The sequence below is a fragment of the Bubalus kerabau genome, chromosome 20 (assembly GCF_029407905.1).
Source record: "Bubalus kerabau isolate K-KA32 ecotype Philippines breed swamp buffalo chromosome 20, PCC_UOA_SB_1v2, whole genome shotgun sequence".
Lineage (NCBI taxonomy): Eukaryota > Metazoa > Chordata > Mammalia > Artiodactyla > Bovidae > Bubalus > Bubalus kerabau.
This window is the reverse complement of record NC_073643.1, coordinates 59,936,848-59,956,772: the sequence shown is the minus strand read 5'-3', so window position 1 is coordinate 59,956,772 and position 19,925 is coordinate 59,936,848. Positions and strand designations below refer to the sequence as shown.

The 19,925-nt window shown below is 58.3% G+C and overlaps 1 protein-coding gene and 1 long non-coding RNA gene across 3 annotated transcripts in view; one reads left to right on the top strand and one right to left on the bottom strand.

Annotated features, from left to right (window-relative positions):
* LOC129635018 (uncharacterized) overlaps positions 1–14,047 on the top strand; it is a 38,398-nt gene extending 24,351 nt beyond the window's left edge. The window contains exon 3 of the long non-coding RNA XR_008706067.1: positions 12,982–14,047. This is a non-coding gene — a long non-coding RNA (uncharacterized LOC129635018). The remainder of the gene's footprint in view (positions 1–12,981) is intronic.
* Positions 1–19,925, bottom strand: part of WNT7A (Wnt family member 7A) — a 63,305-nt gene that overhangs the window by 3,427 nt on the left and 39,953 nt on the right. The window lies entirely within an intron of this gene.

The following is a 19,925-nucleotide window of genomic DNA, read 5'->3' as shown; positions in this document are numbered from 1 at the left end:
CAAGGACAGGGACCTTGAACAGCCAGAGCGGCAGAGGTCAACCTTGGAACACAGTTGGGAGGGAAGGGGGCAGTCATGGGAGCTCTGCACGGAATGACTGCATGTGTATCAAGTCCAAAGGTGGCAGAACTGGACTGGAGAGAAAGGAGGGTCACAGATATACCAAGACAGTGGTTGTCCCTGGGGTAGGAGGCGAGGGACTGGGGCTGGCTAGGGTCACCCAGGGGGCTCCTGGGGTCCTGGCAGCTTTCTGTTCCTTGATATGGGTGCTTTCTCTTTATTCATTTAAATCCTCATGGACGATCTGAGAGCTTTTTTTGTACGTGAGCTGTGCTTGCAATTTATAAAAATGCAACGGGCGCAGGAGCCCACAAGCACATGCAGAGAGAATGCACGTCAGTAGCTCCGGGAAAACACGGATCAGCACTGCGGTGAGACAGCACGCACCACCCATCGGGGTGTGCGAGAGGAAAGAGAGGGCCGCTGTTGCAGCAGGATGTGGAGAAGTGGGGCCCTCGTATGCTGCTGAGGGGTGTGAGCAGGCGAGCCCCCAGGGCAGGCTGGCAGCTCCTCCGTGTTAACGCGGCTACCGAATGGCCTGGGGCCGCGCTCCCCACCCCTCACCTCACAGGCCGAAACCCTAGCCCCCAAAGGGGGGGTAGTGGCGATCCTTTGGGAGGGTCTTCAGTCACAAATGAAGCCCTCATGAATGCTCTTGGTGCCTCGTGAAGGAAGCTCCAGAGAGCCCCTTCCAGCCCAGGAGGACCAAGAGAAGGTCCCGGCCGAGAGCCAGGAAGCGGGTCCTCACCAGGGCACAAGCCGCACCTTGGGCCCCCTGCTCCCAGAAGTGGGAGAAGCACGTTTCTGTTGTTTTGCTCCCGTGCCACCCAGTCTGGGGCGCTCTGCTGGAGCTGCTCGGGCACCCCAAGACACCCAGCAATTCTCCCTAGGTGTTGGGTTGGCCACAGAGGTCATTTCAGTTTTTCTGTAAGATGTTAGAGCAAGGATACCGAGAAATCTGTTCATCACCTGTGCACACTGGGTCCATGCTTTTATAGGTGGTGTCTTACTTCATGATTCCACTTAACAAGGCAAAATCTAAGGGTCAGCTACCTCCTAGAGCTGGTCTGTGCGGTGTTCGGAGGCCGGGGTCTTATTGCCAAGGGGTGTGGGTCGAGTGGTTGGTGGCTGCTTATTTGCTGTGTGACCTTGGGATTGTCACTCCCACTCTGAGCCTCAGCTGCCTTCAGTAAACATGCAGTAAAGACAATTTGATCTTTTGTGGCAAAAGTTGCAGGGGGGCGTGGCTGGGAGAGAATCAGATGTTCCAAAAGTCGCCATTAGTTCTATCTCTGGGCTGGGCCTCTGTGGGTGCTGGGGCCAGAGAGGTGACCAGATCAGATCCCCATCTCCAGGGATGGGCCCGTGTCCAGGGTCCTCTTGACCCCAGATGCTCGGCCTTCAGGAGGAGGTAACCCCGGCGAGTCGATATACTGAACAGAAGGGAAGCCCACACACACACATCCATGTAAAAAAATGGATTAAACAACGTTTACAGCAACATCCTTTACAACAGCCCCAAAGTGGAAACTACCCAGACGAGCACTGACGGGTGAAGAGAGAAAATGTGGGCCGCCCGCACGCAGAGTATCAGCCATGAAAAGGGATGGGTGCTGACCCGACCACCATGCACCCTGATCACACGGCGCTGTGACCGAAGCCAGACCCACAGGACCAGGTCCGGTCTCACCGCGTTTACCGGCCATGTCCGGGAGAGGCAGCGCTGTGCAGACAGGAGGCAGGCCAGAGAAGTGGGGGGTGAGTGCTGGAGGGTGCAGGGCTCTTCTGGAGGTAAGCTGACTGTGGGGAAGGCTGTGCACACGTGTGACAATATCAAACAGTGCTGAACTGCGCCCTTTGGGCGAGCGCCACGCCACGGTGTGTGCAGTAGACTGTAACTAAGTTGGCTTTAAAAAAAAACAAGTTCTTGGCCGGTTGTGAGGAAGCACTGGGTGACACCGAGTGTGTCCCTGGTGGTGGCCCCCCGGGTGGCGAGCCCCAGCGCCAGGGCCAGACGCCCGGGCGGCCGCCTCCAGCTCACTGCCTCCCTCCTCCTCTGGGGCCACCATGGCCTGCGGCCCTGGCAGCACTTGCATGGGCCCTGATCACATGACACGCAGCCCGTTAATTAACCCTGCAGACTCTGCATTTTGAGAGCTCGGTGATCACATTAAGTCCGCATTAAGCTGGGCGGAATCACAGCCGTGCTGGCCAGGACTGGTCACTCGGACGGGCACTGAGCCCTCTCCCCCAGGCAAGGGGGCGCGAGCAGAGGAAATGCATGTGGGACAAAGCTAGGCTTGGCTGCCAGCGTCTGAGCTGCCTGGGGCAGAGGGCCTTCCGGGGCCCTCCCACTTGGGGCCTGGGCTGCAGTTCTGGGTCAGGCAGTCACGGGTCCGCGCACCTTCCCTGTGGCCTGGCCCGTGGCTGGTGCACTCAGGAGATGTCCAGAGAGAAATCAGCAACAAGTGCCTTCACACCCTGGCACAGCTGGTACCCCAGGCTCAAGCACCCATCCCGAGCTTCCAGGGTCCTGGGGGCCCTGCATCGCCAGATGGAGGGAAGGTCAGGGGCCCCGGGGAGGGGCAGTGGGGGGCCTGGAGCCGCCTGAGTGGACCACTGTCAGTATTTCTGCCCATGGCTGCACTTCTGGGTCCTTCCTGGCTTAATGACCGGGCCCACGAGCCTGCCCGGGCGATGCCACATTGGCATCCTTGATGCAGAGACCTCTCGAGATGGAAGGAAAGGCCACCGAGAAAGCAGATCGCGAGGCCCTCTGAGTTCTGTTCCTGCCCCTCACCCCACCTGTCACCGCCAGTCAGGCAGGGCAGGGACTGGCCTTCATGGAAGTGGCTCCAGGTGAGGACCGGGGACTCACCTGGTGAGTAACGTTGAGCCACAGAACCTGCGCCCTTGCAAAGAGCCCGTGGGGAAGCAGGGTGCAGGCATCTGCCTCAAATAAGAGAATAAGCCAGACGAAGACGGTGGAGCTGGGTCAAGGGTGCGGAGTATGGGGGTGGGAGGCAGGCAGCCGCGTGACACCGGTGGGCGGGACATCCTCTCTGAAGGAGGGGACGCTCCAGCAGAAGCAGAGGCCCAGGGCAGGCCGGGGTGGGGCAGCACAGGCCCCTTGAGAGACAGACACTGGGGCCAGCAGCCGGAGGGCAGAGGGCCCAAGGCTTCCACTGAACAGGGCCAGGGCTGTGCGGAGCCCAGGAGGGGGCCTCCCACAGGCTCTGCTGACCATGCTCAGGAGCGGTGGCTTGGTTTTTCTATTTTTAGTGGAATATGATGTGTGTTCCTGGTGTACAGCATCATCCATCAGCCATATGTACCAAGTGATGTGGGTGAACCTGGAGCCTGTCGCAGAGTGAAGTCAGTCAGAAAAACACATGTTTATGCACATATGTGGAATCTAGAAAAACGGTGATGAAGCCCTACGGCAGGGCAGGAATAGAGATGCAGCTGGAAAGAACGGACTTGTGCACACAGTGGGGCAGAGGCGGGGTGGGACGAACTGCGAGAGCAGCACGACGTGTATACATGGCCGTGTGCAAAGCAGGTGCCGTGCAGCACGGGGAGCTCAGCCCGGTGCCCTGCGATGACCCAGAGGGCTGTCATGCGGGGTGGATGGGAGGGAGGGGGAGAAGCACAAGAAGTTCCACATTCGCTGGGGAAGCGTGGAGAAAGCACAGCGGCCCCAGTGCGTCCTTCGCCCATTTGCCTGTGACTAACACCTCAGCTCAGCATAACGTACACCTATCAGCACGGTAAATTAACGAACGAGCTAAGGGCGTCCCTGGTGGCTCAGCTGGTGAAGAATCCGCCTGCACTGTGGGAGACCTGGGTTCGATCCCTGGGTTGGGAAGATCCCCTGGAGAAGGGAATGGCTACCCACTCCAGTGTTCTGGCCTGGAGAATTCCATGGACTGTATGTCTGTGGGGTCACAAAGAGTCAGACACAACCGAGCCACTTTCTTCTTATAATATCTGCTTATTCAGTGAAGTCCGTACTTCATTCGGATCCCCTGGGTTGGGACCTTCTGTCCCCTTCCTGTTCCAGGAGCCCATCCAGGCCACCCCATGGCCTTCAGTCTGCCTGTCTCCCTGGGCTGCGAGACGGGGTCTTATTGTGTGAGGACAGGACAGCCAGTGGCGGCCAGGAGCAGGATTTACGATTGTTTAAAGTCCGCTCATTGGCTGTAACAAAGGCACCACTTCAGTCCCGGGAGACGGTGTGTGTGAGAGACTCCAGGGGCATCTGGGAAAACTCTGCACCTTCTGCTCAATTGCACTGTGGACCTAAAACTTGTCTGAAACATGGTCTTTAAAAACCCCCAGGCGAGAGGCTGTACTCAGGGAGAGTCGCTGGAGTCCAGACGTGGTTGATTCTGCTGCTGACGGGGCCTCCCTGGACCTGGGTTTCCCCATTTCAAAGTCAAGGGTTTGAAGTAAATGATTCCCAAGGCTGCTTCTGACTCTAAGAATCCCGACCTCGTACCAATACTGCTCTTCAACGCAAAGCGTTTTCAGGGGTCTGACACCCGCTGAGAGATGGGCACGTCCATCCCATTTCACAGGTGAGGAAACTGAGGCTCAGAGAAGGAAAGGGACTCAAGACCACAGTGCAGGCTGCATCTCCTCCATAGTCTGTCCGGAGCACTCCCCACCCTCCGCCTCCCCCTACCCCGCGCGGCCCCAGGAAACTGGCCCGGAAGGCTGCACCTCTGAGCTGGCTCTCGCTCCTAGGGGCAAGTGGTCTGGCTCCGAGCACAGCTGCCTCGGGATGAATGCAGAGGCTCTGGCCGGTGGAGGCCCCGGAGGGAGCTCCGGGGGCAGAGCCAAGTCCTGATTCTCATTCCTCCTGCTCCTCCCCTCCGGCTCCACGGGGTAGCCGCATCCCCCTCACCAAGGTCACAGGTCACAGCTCCCATGTGCTCTGTGCGCCCACTGGGTTCCAGCAGCCCGACCCCCCATGGCCCACCCGGCCTGAGGAGTAACGGCCCCCCTGCTGCCAGCCCCAGGGAGCTGCACCCTCCCTCTGGGCTCCCTTGCCTGTGTCCTCTATTCTGTTCGCCTCTCTCTTTCCTGCAGTGTAATGCGCAAGCCACAGAGCCCACCCTCCTAAGCGTGTGCACGTCAACGGCTTTAGTACATGCCGTGTGCTGCCGCCACTGCTAAGTGCGGAGCGCTTCATCACCCGAGAGAAAGCCCATGCTGCGCAGCAGTAGTCAGTCCAGTTTCTCCCCCTCTCGGGCCCTGGCAACTGCTCATCTGCTTTCTCTCTTTATAGATTTTTTTTTTTTTTTTGCCTGTTCCGGACATTTCGCATAAACGGGCTCATACAGCGTGTGGCCTCTTGTGTGTCCGGCTCCCTGCACTCAGCACAAAGCTTTCAGAGCTCACCCCAGTGCCACAGCGCTCAGCACCCATTCCTTTTCACGGCTGAATAATACTCCCTGTGGGGCCGAGCGGCGCTCCATCCGCCCAGCCACCAGCCGCTGGCCTCAGGCTCTCTGGTTAAAACCGTCCTGGGTTTCCGAGTCGGAGCGTGTCGGCCGCCCGGCCCTGACCCGGTGCTACACCCTGGTTCCTCGCGGCAGGCCCGGGCACGAGCTGCCCCTCGACTCCCAGCCCACGCGCTCTCCCCTCCCTCCACCTCTGGGCTCTGCACCTGCCGGCCCTTATCTGGAAGGCCAATCTTTACTGCCTTTACGGAGGCTCGACCCAACAATTCCACCACAGAATATGTACCCTCCGGGGTAGGCGCATGCATGTGTAAAATGACAGCCTCGGAGAGGCCTTATCTGAGATATCAAAAGGCCGAAACGCTCTCGGGATCCACCAATGGGACCGGTTCTGCGAATCACGGGGCATCGATAAACTGGAATGTCCTGAACTGCCAGAGGACGAGGCGGCCCTGTGCTTCCCAGTGAGATGCACCGGTGGAGAGAGCAGGGGTGTGCAAAGCATGCGGAGCACGCGCTGTTTGCGCGAGATAGACTGTGTGTGTGCTTGAGAGCCCAGAGTGCGCGCCCCGAGCAGCAGGAGACGCTGGGAGGAGGGGCTGCCTCCGGAGAGGATACCTGGTACCTTCCTTGCCGTAGGATTGTTCTTGACGCCATCTGAATATTCTACCAGGTTGGAAAAGCGTCACCTCCTCCACAGAGCCTTCCCTGATGGCCAGGGCAGTCACGGACTCCCCCATGGTTTCCACCCCTGCCCTGGGCTGTTGGGTAATTTTCACTTTGTCCCCCTGTTGACTGTGTGCCAGTTATTAATAGCCTCTGGCGTCAGGCCAGCAGCTCCCTGCGGTGGACATGAAGCCGTGCCACCCAGACCTCCTGCCTGTAGCGGTGTGCTGGTAAACCGGCTCCCAAGAGAAGAAAAAGCCCAGTGTGGGATAATTGCTCCCACCATGGCCAATTTGAAGCTCCCAGTGGTTTAGCAATCAGCTTGCATATCTCCAGTATTTAATACAGGGTCTTGTGAGTGCCAGGAGCCAGCTGCAGCACACCAGGGGACCGGGCAGCCTCCAGCTGTGCGACCCTGCAGGGTCCGTCCCAGCCCCACGTACCTGCCGCCTTCCCCGCAGCCGGGGACAGAGACAGGTGGGGGTCCCACGGTCTGGCCGCTCTGACGGGCGGCACCTGCTCTGGCGCTCCCACCGAGGCCCTGCAGGCTCACTCGCGCCCCACCCTGCTCCTCCCCACCCCCTGTGTGTGCGTACTCACTTACGTCTGACTCTTCGTGACCCCATGGACTGTAGCCCACCAGGCTCCTCTGTCCGTGGGATTCTCCAGGCAAGGATACTGGAGTGGGTTGCCATTTCCTCCTCCAGGGGATCTTCCCGACCCAGGGATCAAACCCGCGTCTCCTGCATTGGCAGGCAGATTCTTTACCACTGAGCCACCTGGGACCCCCCTTCACTGATTCCTCATGAACAGCTTGGACTGAACTCCATCTCAGCCTCTGCTCCTGGGGCTACGAGAATGAGGAGACCCCTGCCCCCCAGGCTGTGGCACTCCTGGGGGGCCAGGACATGGCCCTCCACCCCAGCCTCGGGCAGAGAGCCTGGCTCGGAGTAGGTGCTGGCCAGCCGCGAGGGGAGAGGAGGACTCGCTGTGCGTCTGCTCCCGTGTGCATTCCTCAGTCCTCACTCGTCGTGCACCAAGCACCTGCTCACCTCTGCCGCGGAGGCCCCGGGGGTTCCGTGAGACAGACACGGGCCGTGCTGCCTTCCCTGAGCCTGAGGACCCAGACGGAGCAGCCCTGGAATTAATACCGCCCCCAGATCGAAGTCGGAGAGTGGGAGACAGACAGCAAATGAAACTCGACCCGGGAGGAGCTGCCCTGTGCGCAGCAAGGACCAGAAACTAGGCAGGGCACGCGAGAATCCGCCCAACTCAAGACGACACAGAGGAGGAGATAAAAAAATAAAAAAAAAGAGGAGGAGAGATAGTCCCCTCAGTGAATGGTTCCGGGAGGACAGCAACGTGGAAAAAATGAACGCAGAACACTCTCTAACACCATGCACAAAAGTAAGCCTAAAATGGATTAAAGATCTAAATGACAGACTGGATACTATAAAAGCCTTAGAGGAAAAGAGAAGTAGAACACTCTTTGACATAAATTGCAGCCATATCTTTCTGGATCCATCTCCTAGAGTAACAGAAAGAAAACAAATGAGACCAAGTTAAACTCAAAAGCTCTTGCACAGCAAAGGAAATCATGAACAAAATGAAAAGACACAGGGAAATGCAAATTAAAACTACAAGGAGGTCTTATTACCTCACATGGGTCAGAATGGCCGTCATCCAAAACATCTACAGGAATTCCTGGAGAGGGTGTGGAGAAAAGAGAACCCTCCCACACTGTTGGTAGGAACGTAAGTGAGAACGTCCACTGTGGAGAACAGTATGGAGGTTCCTTGACAAACTAAAAATAGAACTTACCGTATGACCCAGCAGTCCTACTGCTGGGCATATGGCCAGAGAAAACCATAAATCCAAGAGACACAGGCACCCCAGTCTTCACTGCAGCTCTACTTACCACAGGCAGGGCATGGAAGCAACCTAAGCGTCCATCAACAAAGGAATGGATAAAGAAGATGTGGCACGTATACACAATGGAATATCACTCAGCCATAAAAAGGGACAAAATCGTGCTGTTTGCAAAGACATGGATGGACCTAGGAGTGTCGTACAGAGTGAAGAAAAACATCGTATACTATCATCTATAGGCGGAAGGTAGAAAAGTGGTTCGCATGAACTTACTTGCAAAGCAGAGATAAAGACACAGATGTAGAACAAATGAATGGATACCAAGCGGATAAGGTGGGGAGGGATGAACTGGGAGGTTGGAACTGACGAATACACGCCACTGTGGGTAACGCAGACGACTGATGCGAAGCTGCTGTGCAGCACAGGGGCGTCTGCTCCGTGCCCTGTGATGACCTAAACGGGAAGGAGGTCCAGAGCAGGAAGGACGTGTGTATGCGTGGAACGGATTCCCCTTGGTGTGCACTAGAAATTAACACAACGCTGCAAAGCAACTATAGCCAATGAAATTAAAAAAAAACAAACAAAAGGACAGCCCGCAGAATGGGAGGAGATACTTGCAAACAATGCAACTGACAAGGGATCCATTTCCAGAATTTACAAACAGCTCGGGGGCTTTGATATTAAATAAAACAACCAACGGTCCCATCCAAAACTGGGCAGAGGAACCTAAATAGACCTTTCTCCAAGGAAAACACACAGATGGCCAAGAGGCACACGAAAAGATGCTCAGCACGGATGATGATTAAGAGAAATGCCAATCAAAACTACAGTGTGATATCACCTCACACCAGTCAGAATGACTATCATCAAAAAGTCTACAGACAATAAATGCTGGAGAGGGTGTGGAGAGAAGGGAACCCTCCCACACTGCCAGTGGGAATGTAAATTGGTACATCCACTATGGAAAAAAATATGGGGGTTCCTTGAGCAACTCAAAACAGAACTACCCTACGACGCAGCGTCCCACTACTGGGCGTATATCTGGAGAAAACCGTAATTCCAGAAGACACGCACCCCAGTGTCCACGGCAGCACTAAACACAGCCAGGACACGGAACCAGCCAAGACGTCCATCAACAGTTGAATGGATAAAAAAGATGGGGTACATATACACAGTGGAATACTTCAGTCGCTCAGTCGTGTCCTACTCTTTGCGACCCCATGAATCGCAGCACGCCAGGCCTCCCTGTCCATCACCAACTCCCGGAGTTCACTCAAACTCATGTCCATCGAGTCGGTGATGCCATCCAGCCATCTCATCCTCTGTCATCCCCTTCTCCTTCCACCCTCAATCTTTCCCAGCAACAAAGTCTTTTCACATGAGTCAGCTTTTTCCATCAGGTGGCCAAAGGATTGGAGTTTCACCTTCAGCATCAGTCCTTCCAGTGAATATTCAGGACTGATTTCCTTTAGGAATACTACTCAGCCATAAAAAGTGAAATCCTGCTATTTGCAGCAACGTGGATGGACCTGGAGATTATCATACTAAGTGAAGACCGACCAAGAAAGACAGATACATATGATGCTGCTTATATGTGGGATCTACAATATGATACAAACGAGCTTATTCACAAAACAGAAATAGAATGGACCGAGGGATACCGACGAGGAAGGGTGGGGGAGGGCGGGCTGGGCGCCTGGGGCGGACACGGACACACTGCTGTATTTAAAGCAGATAACCAGCAAGGCCCTACTGTATAGTACGGGGAACTCTGCTTGATATTCTGTAATAACCCAAATGGGGGAAGAGTCTGAAAAAAGAATGAATGTATGTATAACTGAGTCACTCTGCTGTACACCTGAAACTAACAACATTGTTAACCGGCTGTACTCCAATACAAAATACATGTTAAAAGAAAATTCAAGCTTGGAACAATATTAAAAAGTTTCTGTGGCACCTGAGAGAATGTAAAAAATGTAAAGGAAAAGAAACTAAAATCTTCTCTAAATACGTGTTAGTCGTTCGGACATACCGACTCTCTGCGACCCCGTGGATGGTAGCCCACCAGGCTCCTCTGTCCGTGAGATTCTCCAGGCAAGAATACTGGAGCGGGTTGCCATGCCCTCCTCCAGGGGATCTTCCCAATCCAGGGATGGAACCCAGGACGCCCCCCACTGCAGGTGGATTCTTTCTTTACCACCGGAGCCACATGAGAAGCCCTGACATTAAAAAAATAAAACTATCAAGGACCGCCCTGTACAGAGCAGGGAACTCTGCTCACGATTCTGTAATAAATGGGAAAAGAATTTGAAACATAGAAACGTGTATGTTTAGGTGAGTCATTCTGCTATATACCTGAAACTAACCCAACACTGTGAAGCAACAATATTTCAATAAAAGTTTAAAAAAGTCGAACTTAGGGGAGATGGAGGAATGGCAGTTAAAGCCAGGGAACAGCACATGCCAAGGCCCGGAGGTGGGCGGCATGTGGATAACCCCCCAGGAGGAGTGGGAGGAGACAGGGCTACACGCGCAGGGCAGGGGCGCTCCTGATGACCTGAGGGCCCAGGGGTTCCGGGAAGGGGCCTTCCTGCAGTGACAGATGGTCTGGCTGACCCCCTGAGAGACGACTCCAGAGAGGGTGGAAATGAGGTCAGAGAGGCAGAGTGGAGGGCGGGGAGGCTGTCCCCATCACCCAGGCCGGAGACGCTGGAGGCCCCGATGGAGGCAGTGGCAGTGGGGGGAAGGGGAGCTGACACCCAGTGGGGAAGGGTGCGGGGCCCCGGGGTGACTCACGGGCCTCTGATGGACATGGAGGCCGTGCAGAGACCAGGAGCCAGGCTCGGGGAAGGCCACATGTCGAGGGCGTGATGGGGACATTTCAGGCTCAGTGAGTGGTCAGGAAGAGGGGGCCTCTCCGGGAGCAGAAATCTGAAATCGGGCCCCGGTCAGCTTGAGCAACCACAGCATATGATTCCGGTCAGGATCCAGTCACTTCCAAAGACTCAAAACGTGGATGAAAACAGCTAGAAGTAGGACACCCATCTCTATCATTTTGGGTATTAAAAAAAAGATTACAAAAGCACAAGAAACGAGAGACTGAGAAAGATGACCACCAGCTAACTATGAAGTAAGAGGCTGCTAAAAAGGCAACCATCCGAAGCCATATTAACAGAGGTCTAACGTTCATAACATAGGAGGAGACAGTCTGGCCATGTGACTTTCAGAACTGGGCTATGCCCCCACCGATGGACAGACCTAGAGAGCACGCGTACACGAGGGCGCTGGAGAGCCCAGGCTGACAGAGCTGGAACTGCCCCCCCGCCGAGAGAAGGCAGATTCTGGGGTCCTGGGCACCACCCCCTACACTCTGCTGGCCTGTCCTGGGGGGTGAATGGGAGGGGCTGTGTGTCCAGGGATCAGAACCAGTACCCCAGCTGCAGGGGACTCACAGGCAGCAGATCCCAGCTCCATGCAAAGCCAGGTGACCCCAGCACGCTGGCCAGCACTGGAGGGGCCGCCAGAGGTGGGGACCTCTTGTCCTGGGAGGTGTGGGGGGAGGCAGCTGGGGTCTGCGGGGGGCATTCCTGAACCAGGTGGGGCGGGGCCGCTTTTAACCTGCTCCTCTGTCCCCCAGCCCGGCAACCAAACCTGTCTGGAGTAGTAGGAAGGATTTTCTGCACCGCTGGAGGGAGAAAAATCAATCTCTCCCTGACAGGTCCCCCGGGAAGTGCCAACAATGTACCAGGTGCTGCCCAGAGCCCGGAATTACCAGGGCGGGGCTCCCAGGCCTGGGAGGGGCCTCAGGAGAAACTCGCTCCAGAAAAAATTCCTGATTCATGACACCCAACAGATACTATCGAGGCTGGCCTCCTGGGCCGCCCCAGACTTTGGGGCTGCCTGGATGATCTGGGGGTGGACTTCCTGGAGGAGGAAGGGGTCCTCCGGGGAGGGAGGGCAGGCAGTGACGGAGGGCCTCTGTCACCCCCCCATAGCATTGTGAGAGGCAGCTGAGTGCTGAGACCAAAAGCTCTTGGCCAGTGTTGAGCTCCACTGCCCCCCTCCACATTGCAGCCCTCACCCAGGACGATTTCCCCACCTCGCAGTGACCGGCCCTCCTCCAGGAATGCACCTCCATTCATCCCCGCATGGCCCTGCCCAGCCCAGCCCTCCTGGGGCCTCTGCAAATGCCACCTCCTCCTCCTCCTCCTCGGAGCGCCCTGCCCCTGCCCCACCCAGCCCAGGAGGACTCCTCCAGCACGGGCCTCTCCCACGCCTGACACCCACGCCTGACACCCTTCGCCTGACACCCTTCTCTTTGTGCCCCGTTTACCGCCAACCCGCGTGGCCTGCAAGCTCTGCGAACGTGGATTCCGCGGTGAGGCTTTCTCCAGCCACGGAAACTAAAGGGGCCCCAGCCAGTCCTCACTGCCACTTGCCACCAGTCAACTCTCCAGTTCCCACTGGTCACCGCCAAGTCCGGGCTGGTGACTCAGGCAGGTCGTGACCAATCAGAGAGAGTCCTCGGGGTTCGGCGACAGACTGAGAAAGATCGACCGCTTTAGACGACCACCAGCTCACTGTGAACTAAGAGGCTGCTGAAAGGCAACCATCTGAAGCCGTATTAACAGTCGTGTAACATTCGTAATATAGGAGGAGACGGCCTGGCCGTGTGACTTTCAGAACAAGAACTGTAATTTCCCACCAGAGGAGCAGGAGGGGCTACAGAGGGCAGAGCCACGGACGGGCATCTCGCGGCCACGTGGTCTAACCAGGAAGGCAGAGTGGAGAGAGGAGGAGGGGTGTGTGGACGTGCTTCCTGGGAGTATCATTTGTGCCCTGGCTCACACTGGCCCTGAGTCTCTACCCTGGGACCAGTTGCTTCCATGAACTAATGACTTCCCTTTTTGTTTTTCAGCCGGCTTGACTTGGGTTTCTGTCCTTGTGGACTGAAATGTTGAACCTGGCCGAGACGTCCTTTTGCCGGTACAGCGCGATGCTTCACGTAAACCCCAAAGCCAGTCCCTAGTTGGTGGGTTTGAAGTCACAGCTGGAAGCAGAGCTGAGAGCCTCGACCATCTCCAGCTTCGGTCCATCTGAGCCCCGCCTCCCCTGTTGGCCCACCTGCGGCTCTGCAGGGAGAGCTCAGTTCTGGACTGTCTGTACCCCAGCTGGTGAGCAGTGACCCAGGCAGTCAGACTCAGTCTCAGCACAGCAGTACAGTGTGACGAGAGCAGCCTGAAGCAGGGCAGCAGGCACCAGAGCGAGGCAGCCCAAGAACCTGCTTCAAATCCCACCTCCGGCCACCACACGCTGGTGGTGACAGAAATGGCCGCAGGACACAGGGCACGCTGCCTGCCTGTCCAGCCCCCTGACCACAGCTGGCCGCCTCTGACCACAGAGGGGAAAACACTGGACCCCACCTGAAAAAGAGAGACCCGAGAACGCAACTTCCGTTTTTTATCTTTGGATGCTGTGGTGTGAAAGTGTGATTGCGGGAACTTAGGCAGCCACCTTGTGACCCAAAGGCGACAGAACCAGAGGCCAAACAAGGTGACAAGGGCAGACGGAAGGATGGAAACAGCTTGGGCCTCGCAGAGTCTGCAGAGCCTCTGAAAGAAACTGTATCCAGACTTTCATTTTGCAGGAAAAAGCCAACTCCTATCATTGAAGCCACACCTAATAAGGTATGCTGGTACTTGGCACCTTGCACCTTCAGAGATCTGCTCCTTGTCGTCAAGCAGGAGCAGTCTTTCCTCAGAGGAAAAGGTGGAGATTAAGGAGAGAAGGGCAGGGCTTCCCTGGTGGCCTGTTGGCTAAGACGCTGAGCTCCCAATGCAGGGGGCCCTGGGTTCGATCCCTTGTTGGGGAAGTAGAGCCCACAGGCGGCAACCAAGTGTTCACACGCCACAGCTAAAGATCCCTCATGCCACAGAGAAGATCAGAGATCTCGAGTGCAGCCAAATAAATATTTTTTTAAAAAACCTCTTCGAGTTTTCCTTGTTCTGCACAATGAATGCTGGGGTGAGCTGGCACGGGGTGGGAGGGGTGGGGGGCAGGGTCGTGGGGTGGAGGGAGCAGGCAGGCCCAAGTCCTGGTTCTGCCCCTGCGTTGCTGTGTGGCTGCTGGCAAGTCCCTTTCCTTCTCTGGGCCCCGGTTTCCTCTGCCTCTAGGACGAAGGCCCCAGAGGGGACTTCCCAAGAGAGAAGACAGGGACACAGGGGCGAGACGGGCACATTCTCCCAGGTGTCGCTGGGGCAGGAGGCAAGCTCTGGCTGATGCAGGAGTAGGGACAGAAGTGAGGGAGTGACCATCCCCCCCGGGGTGGGGGGCACTGTGAGTGCCCACCACGGCCCGGCCCCTCCCTCCCGCCTCCTCCCACACCCAGACACCTCTCCTGTCGGAACCCCACACCCAGCTCCTGCCGCCTGCCCAAGTGCACCCCACGATCGCCGCCTCCTCCCTGCGCACTGTCTACTCTGGCCTCTGCCTCATCCTTGTCCATCATCCGTGTGGACACTTCCCTGGCCCCTGCCACATCCTTGCCTGTCCGTGTGGACACGTCCCTGGCCCCTGCCGCATCCTTGCCCATCATCCGTGTGGACACTTCCCTGGCCCCTGCCGCATCCTTGACCTTCCGTTTGGACACTGCCCTGGCCCCTGCTGCATCCTTGCCCATCATCCATGTGGACACTGTGCCTCCTCCCATGCTCAGACCCCAGCCACTCCCTTCCAGCAGGAGACCTGGCTTTGGAACCTTCTCCAAGCTCCCCCAAGGCAGCCGACCACCTGGGAGAGGCCGCACCAGTTGGGGGGAGCAGAGAGCAGGGGGCAGAGCTGCTGGGCGCGGAGGCCTCCTCTCCCAGGGCCGGGCTGGACCAAGGGAGGGGACGTGGGCACGGGGATGGTCCCCGGGCCCCGCCTGCCCGTCTCCAGGCAGCGTGTGACCCACACGGCCTGCTGCAGGGAGGCCCGCACGGGCCCCCCACCTCTGCACATGATTCAAGGTGTCCCTCACTGTGCGTGCTGGGGCCACACCCTGTGCCAAGCACCCCGTGCCTACTTCCTAGGGAGCCCAACAAGGTGGGGCCCCCGCTGGAGTCAAGGCAGAGGCCCTGGGTGCGCTGGGCACCTCTGTGCCCCCTTCTCTATCCCCCAAGGGCGACCTGTGTATGCTGCACCCACAGACGCCCTGTGCCCAGCCTCCAGCCAGGCCCAGTTGGGGGAGCCCCAGTTGCCAGCCCGGGTGCTGAGGCACCTTGATGCCGCCCGCGCTTGTAAGTAGCCCCTTCATTCAACTCCCCTGTGTTTCCCCAACTGTGCCGTCCACCAGGCCCCACCCCGAAGACAGAACAGGCTTCGGTTCTGTCTCCGTGTTCGAGGGGACATGGCCCATGGTGGCTGCATCAGGGCCAGTGACCCACAGCGAGGTGCCGGGTCCAAGGAGCCCTCAGAAGGGCAGCCGTGTTGCCAGGCGCTTAGACACGAAGTCCCTGCGTCACCCGAGGGTGAGCGTAGGGATGACTGCCCACATCCGGGCCCCGTGCCCTCTCCATGCCAAGCTGCCCGGGGTCACAACTTCCCGTCTGCGCACCCCTTCCTCCCGCCGGACTGTGAGCACCTCCCTGGAGGGCAGGCACCACCGTGCCCGACTCCAGTCCAAGCCGCTGGTGTCCTGAGCACGCAACAGACAGCGACTCGCTGAAGCCGCCCAGTGACCCCGCCAGGCACATTCATCCTCATCACCCCCACTCTCCAGGGGAGGAAGCAGAGGCGCCAAGGCCGTCATAGGTGGGCAGCGCTGGGCTGGTGTGAACCCAGACAGTCGGGCTGTAGGATACAGCTGAACAGAAGGAAGGAAGACATGCATGCCGGGTCGGCCTTGTCCCCCTGGGCCACAGTCACGGGGCTGGACGGTGCAGTGGACGCCACGGCACCCACCCAGGCCCTCCTCCAGGACTGAGCACTCACCAATGAGCTGCGCAGGGTGTCAGCCCGTGAGGCCCACAGCCTCCTGGAATCATCCTCCGGGAAGACCCCCTGGAGGAGAGCATGGCCACCCACTCCAGTATTCGTGCCTGGAGAATCCCCTGGACAGATGAGCCTGGGGGCTGTGGTCCATGCGGTCGCGAAGAGTCCAAGATGACTGATGGCACTCAGCACACGAAGGAGCCCCCGCACCCGAGCTCGCGGCCCTCGTCAGGGCGGCTGTGGCCAGTGCCTGGTTGATGCTGGGTCCCCTGCCTCCCTCTGGGGACGACGCTAAAGGGACGTTTGGAGCCCAGAGCCACTCCCAGGACCCACTGGAGCCTCTGTAGCCATGGCATCCTCGCCTGGCTTCTCTCCCACTTCCTGGGAAATGCACGGCAGGTGAGTGTCCACATCGGGGACCCTTTCCAAGGACCCTGATCTAGGGTACCATGGAACCCGTGGGCAGGACGCCACCCCCCAGACACAGGAGGTGCCACGGGTGTGAGCGCTGCCCTGGGAGGGAGCTGCCAGCACCCCCATCCCCTGCCCCCCGCCCCCCAACTCCCACTCCTTTCTCCACCGCCCCTCCTCCCCGCACGTCGATCCATCATGAGCAGAAAAGCTTCACTTCACTCAGCTGCAGCTGTGTTCCTCTGGGCGACTCAGATGAAAGAGGGGGAAAGACAGCTTTTTTTTTTTTTTTGGTAAACACGTGGAGTATTTTCTCCTTGGTCACATTCTTTGAGTCACTCTGGATGCGCTGACTCCAAGCAAGGATTCCTGCCTGCCTCCGGTGGGGATGGCCGGGGAGGCCGCGTTCCACAGAGCAGGGCTGCTGGAATGCGGCCGGGTTGGCCTGGGGAGGGGCGCGGACTCCGGCCGGGCCTCGGAGTGAGCAGCGTCAGTCCTGTCCCCAAGGGAGACGCTCCCGGGTCTGGACTGGGACCTGCTGAAGTGAGTGTTGGCCGGGTGACGGCCGCTCAGACGCCACCCCTGGCTCCCTGTCGTCCTGGGGCTGAAGCCTGGGGCCTGGGGCCTGCCAGCCTCTGCCCACGGAGGGGTCTGGGAGGAGCTGCTTCTCGGGGACAGACGGCCCTCACTGCAGACTCGTCTCTTTCTTGACTTGTCTCTTGCACACTCAGAGCACACGTGTCACCACCTCCCGTGCAAGCTCGGTGCCCTGGGGCGTGTACTGTGGCCCCAAGTGAGGCAGTCAGGTACCCCCAGCTATAGGGTGCGGGGCAAGGAGGCTGATGGGAGTGAGCAGAGCCACAGAAACGTGTTCCTCCCGACTTCTGACATCACTGGATTGGCCTTGGCATTCATTCATTCATTCACCCATCGTTCAGTCGCTGAGTTGTTGTCCAACTCTTTGCGACCCCATGGATGGCACCCCACCAGGCTCCTCTGTCCGTGGGATTTTCCAGGCAAGAAGGCTGGAATGCGTTGCCATGCTCTCCTTCAGGGGATCTTCCTGACCCAGGGATGGAACCCGTGTCTCCTGCATTGCAGGCATATTCTTTACTGCTGAGCCACCAGGGAGGCCCATCCATTCGCTCACTCACTCGCTAATTTCAACTTTCTAGCACGTGTTCTTGAATTTCTGCCCCAGGCAGGCCTGAGGTCGGTGACCGAGCGGCAGAAAGAGGCCAGGCCTCGCTCACCAGAAGCTGACATCCTGGGTGGGGAGGCGGCCATGCCCCCGACTGTCACATGGGCACGAGGCTGACGCTGCCCTCCCCTGCTGGCAGCTCTGAAGAGGAGTGCCTGCTGTGCTCACGGACCCCCAGCAGCGGCCCTGGCCCCCCCACAGCCCGACTGGAAAGTGCTTGCAAGACAATGGGAGCAGCTGAGTCAGATGGGCTGTCGTGCAGTATGGAGGGGCTGTTCCGGCTGCTCCAGGTTTGGGGGCGTTGGGGAGGACCCTGGAACAATGACAATGGCTGCTGACCAAGGGCTGGCTCCGTGGGTTCCCGGTCCCCCTCCTCCACCCCCGCGGTCGCTGCCGCCTCTTTTGCCTCATCCGCACCTCCTCTCTTCACCCTGATCGCCCTAGGTTCCTTGCGGCTCCTCCCACACCCCTGGCATGCTCCTGCCTCAGGGCCTTTGCACGGCCGGCTCTCTCCACAGCTCCCGCCCCCGCTTCTTGGGGGCCTTAGGCTCAGGTCTCACCTTTGCCAGGACTCTCCCTGACCCCTGCCCTGGTTCGTCTTGAGCCCCGCGGACATCAGTATCTGACATAGCACACATTGCTGTCCTCGGCTTCTCTTGTTTACCACGGGAACGCCACCTGCCCAGGGGCAGGGACTCAGTCTGCCTGCTCCTGCCGGGGCCCCAGCACCCAGACTGGCATCCAGAGCAGGCCCGGTGCTCAGTAACTGAGGGAACGGCTGACGGCAGGCCTGGCTGGAGTGGGGGTGGGTGAAGAAATGATCCCTGAGCTGACACAGGACGAGGAGGGCCAGGCTGGGCGCAGAGGAGGAAAGGGCAGGCCGGGTGGAGAGAACAGCACGGGTGAAGGCATGCATGGAAGGGAGCCCCAAAGTGGGGAGGAGGCCAGTGGCCTAGCTGCACGGCCGCCCACCTCCCGTGGGATGGGGACTTGGCACTGCAGCGGCTCCCTACGGCCACCACGTGGAGGACAGACCTGATCAAATGTGGGGAGGAGGATGTGGCTCAGCCAGGGGCAACTGCAGAGGGAAGCCAGGAAGCAGAGATGCTGGAGAACTGCTCGCCTCCCTCCAGGGACAGCCCCCATGGACCAAGCCTGTGTCCACGGCACCTGCTGGGCTGCTGGCCCCGGCCAGCCCCGCAAAGAGGCAGGGCCAGAGCACCCTGGGCACAGGTCCTGCCCGCGTCCATCCAGACCCCCCTTCTGGTCTTGACCCAGAGACCTGGGCCCTTTCAGGGATGGCTCCGAAGAGGATGGACTTCAAGGACATGTGGTACCTGGACACAAGGACGATGCAACACTCAGACCAGAGACGAGCGTCCTCGCAAAACCTGTCCATGCGTGTTCACGGCAGCAATGCTCCAGCAGCCAGAAGGTAAAACAAGCCAAACGGCAGCATCAGACGGACAGATAAACAAGACGTGGTCTGGACCACAGGGGAGTGTTACGCAGCCCTAAAAAGGGATGGGGTGGAGACCTCCCTGGTGGTCCAGAGGCTGAGACTCTGAGCTCCCAGTGCAGGGGGCCTGGGTTCGATCCCTGGGTGGGGAACTAGATTCCACATGCTGCAATTAAAAGGACCCCGCATGCCACAGTGAAGATCGAAGATCTACATGCCGCTCCTAAAACCCGGCGCAGCCAAAAGAATTTAAGAACGGTTTTTCTAAAGGGGTGAAGTGCCGACACCGGCTACAACATGGATGGACCTTGACAACGTGATGCTCGGTGACAGAAGCCAGACCCCTAAGGTCATATACTGTAACGATTCCATCTGCACAAAAGGGCCTAGATAGGGGAATCCGTAGGAGAAGGCAATGGCACCCCACTCCAGTTCTCTTGCCTGGAAAATCCCATGGATGGAGGAGCCTGGTAGGCTGCAGTCCATGGGGTCACTAAGAGTCAGACATGACTGAGGGACTTCACTTTCACTTTTCACCTTCATGCATTGGAGAAGGAAATGGCAACCCACTCCAGTGTTCTTGCCTGGAGAATCCCAGGGACGGTGGAGCCTGGCAAGCTGCCGTCTATGGGGTTGCACAGAGTCGTACACGACTGAAGCGACTTAGCAGCAGGGGAATCCGTAGAGACAGGAAGCAGACTGCTGGCTGCCTGGGGCTGGGGGACGGGGAGCGGGGAGCTACCATGGACAGGCGTGGGGGTTCCTTTCGAGGCAGTAAAGAGTTCTAGAATGGACTGTGATGATGGCTGTGTGGCTCCGG